Here is a 3,660-nt window from a genome sequence, read left to right on the forward strand (position 1 = left end):
TATTAAAATATCTCTATCAATTTTACTTTGCAATGCTTCCAGTATAGATTTGAGGTAGCAGAAATGATTTTCATTAGGTACTGGGTGATCATAAGAAATATTCTGCAGGTAGTCTATATTATTGCTTATTTAGAGAGAAAGTATAGTCAAAAGACCCAAGGAGATTTCTGACAAGTCAAGTTTCAGAAAACTGAGATCAAGCCAGTTATGATGCAGACAAAAGCCAGTTTGTGTTAATTGCACATCTACTCTGGGAAAACCGGAACTAGTCAAGTAAGACTTTTGATCTGTCTTCTGATCAGGTTTTTACCAGTTATTAGCTTGGCTTTAGGCAAGTAGCTTCACCTCTCCAACTATCTACAGCTCACATATAACTAACTAGCACATGGGAGCAAAGTCTATTTCATAAGATCTAAAGGGGATAATGAAGAAACACTACAAAGAACCTTACTCAACCTCAGTACATCATATTGCCTTAGAAAGGCCTACAATTGAACTCTCTCTCCGGGGTTCAGTTGTGACTGCCTTCTTCTTGCACCTTCCAGGAATGTGTGTTACTGTGCCTTGGTAACCACGAGCACACACTGTAATGGCATTTATTAAGATGTATTGGGATAATTTCCTGTCTCCTGCAGTGTGATGTAAGGTCAATAAACATAGTGGGCCATGCTATTCATTACCTTGCACAGAACTGGGGAGGCTCTGGAAAATGATGCTTAGTGAATGAGTTGGTTGGATAGCTGATTCTATCTGCATTCCAACTTGCCGTAGGCGCTTTGTATTAATGTATTTATATGACTATATGTTTGGTACTCTGTCATAAGCTTGTATGTGCTGAGTAAAATAAGATGCCATCAGAATTCATATGTAGAAAACAGTATCTCAGGAAAACAGGAATTCTAGGAAGCTTTTTAAACCCCTCCTTCAGGGAGAACAGCTATTTCATTCTGTGTGCTCTTAACTTAAAGTCATGAACATACTTTAATCGTCTCCATCATGTTCTTGAACTCATATTTGTGGACTTAATTCCTTTAGTGTATAGTATGTTCCTTAAGAGAAGGTGCTCCATCCACTTTATCTCTTTCTTGGAGACATAGAGAGTGTTGACAGAAGGCCTGCATGTCTTCCTTTCTTAGGCTGAAATGTAGATCTGTTGATATGTTTTGAGATGAAGTATTTTCAGATATTTAAAACGTATTTTAAGGTTGAATTCCTACTCCTTCCCAATTCCTTCTCTATGTATTTTCCACTCCTAACGTCATGTATTGCTGTTTTTTCCCACTGAGTTTGTTTTGTGCTGTCCATATACAAATAGGTGCGGGGCCCTCCACTGCAGCATGATCTGCCTATGAGGGAGCACACTACTAAATATAACTAACCCTCCCTTCCCTAATAGCCATCAATTGCCTGTAGCTTCTCAGCTTGGGATGGGGACATGTGCACCCCTCTCCCAATGCTGGAATGTTGACTGGCTTGATCTTGTGCAGGTCTTGTGTGAGCAACCACAGCTCTGTGAGTTTGTGATTCCCAGGTCTTGTCATGTTCCAAAGATAACATTTTGCCCAGATCATCCTTGACCTCTAACTCTTTTATATTCATATACAATGTATACTGTCTTACATGAACATTTTACTTATGCATTTTATGAAATATATGTTTTCAATAGACATTTAAAGTGTCAATTAACTTTCAATGTTGAGTAGCATCTGAATCTTTGAGTCCAATAAAATATAATCTGTAGAATTCTTTCCTGTTGCCTCTTGGAAACACCAAAAACATATACTAAGCAACAGGAGACTTATGAAAAGCTCCTTGTTTACACGGCTGGTGCATGGGCCAGGCTATGCGTCATTGAGTAGAATGGCCATTGTAGAAACTAACTATTCCTTCATGCTGACAGATGCTTTTTTTATGTTATTTTTTTCTCAGCTAATTGTTTTTGGGAGCTAATGCTTTTTGTACCCTTGGACAATGGAGGGGGTTAGGTCAATTCCAAGTAGTTGATACCACCTTTTATGTGAAAACAAACATAGCTGTCTAATGGACTAGAGGGCAAAATTGACATATGACAGAGAAATTCTGATGCTTCCTCTAATCTCAGCACTTGGGAGGTTCAAGAGCTCAAAAATAAAATGGAGTATAGTAAGTTTGAGCCAGTCTGGGCTATATAAAACCCTGTCTACAAAACACATCAGGCAGGATAGAAATTTTAGATGTATCATAGACAGAACAACTTCAGAGAGCTAGGACACACAGATATAATTTTTTTCTCCATCTTTAGGAGTGTTTCTGGAAAGTCTTTGAGAAAAAGAAATATATATTATATACTACATAATGTACAATATGATATACAAAATATACAATATGATATGTGAAATGCAATATATGATATATGATATATAATTTAATATGATATATGATACATAATATATAATATTCATGATAAATGTGCCTAACTGAAGAAGACAGAGACTTCAGATTCTGTTCAGCCACTGTTTCTTAGCTTCTAGGCAAATTGTTGTAGTATTTGGCATGCACCAGTACAAAAATTCAGGAATTATTAAGAAAACATTCATTGTCTTAAATTATACAGAGTCACATCATCAGAATGTCTGTGTCTGCCTCTGTCTTTCTTGTGTCTGCCAAGATTTAGGAAACATTTTGGCCTTTCAGATCTTCTAATCATGAAGCTTCATGTGTTAAGAGATGAGTGTCACCCCCTTATGGTGAGATTGTAGGGTACTTGAGGTTTCTCAGAGTTATTCTGGAACTTTCTGTTGTCAGGGAGAAATGTTGGCAGAGGAGGATATTTGAACTTATAATCTGCTGCTGTTTTAAATGTCCAGTTTTTCCTCCATCTACTTTTCCTTATTCAAGAAGAGGAATTGCATTTTTATTTTCTTTTCAAGTTCATTCTATGTAGTGAGACTACCACTGGCTAAGAGTTTTTCTCAGAGCAGTACTTGCCTTAAATTTTGCTTTAATTAGCATTTAATTTCTGCTAGGCATTTGAGGAGTGTTGACTCTACCTGCCTGTAATATTAAGTTTTATTTCTAGATGTTTGGGTATGAGAAATGCTTTGGCCATTTGTCAGTGCCTTCAAGTGGGGATGGTGGCAGGCATGGAAGTGTGGCAGCCCCAGGCAGCACATTGTGTGTACCCCAGATGGCCTATGGGAATTACTTAGTTTTGCCTCTCATATAATCTTTATGGAACCAGTATGTTCATGGGATATCATGGTGTGTTATTTTTTCATAGAATTTATTCCGTGTAGGATTTTTTTATTACTCTGCGATATTATGGAAATATTAGAGATTATAGCAGCTTAATTTGAAAAAAAAGTCGGCCAATGTAAGAACTATTATATTTGATACTTAATTGTTTAAAAGTAGTTTCATATAACTGCTCAGAATGCATAGGCTCTGAAAACTCAAATTAAACACTTTCCTTATGCAATTTATTTTTCTTATGATGTGGATGAATACTCTTGGGAGCAATATGATCTATCTATGTGTCTGTCTGTCTGTCTGTCTCTATCTTTCTGTCTGTCTATCTATCTGTCTATCTATCTGTCTGTCTATCTATCTATCTATCTATCTATCTATCATCTATCTATCTATCTATCTATCTATCTATCTATCTATCTATCTATCTATCTA

Source organism: Grammomys surdaster, unplaced genomic scaffold (genome assembly GCF_004785775.1).
Source record: "Grammomys surdaster isolate TR1022 unplaced genomic scaffold, NIH_TR_1.0 126158, whole genome shotgun sequence".
Classification (NCBI taxonomy): domain Eukaryota; kingdom Metazoa; phylum Chordata; class Mammalia; order Rodentia; family Muridae; genus Grammomys; species Grammomys surdaster.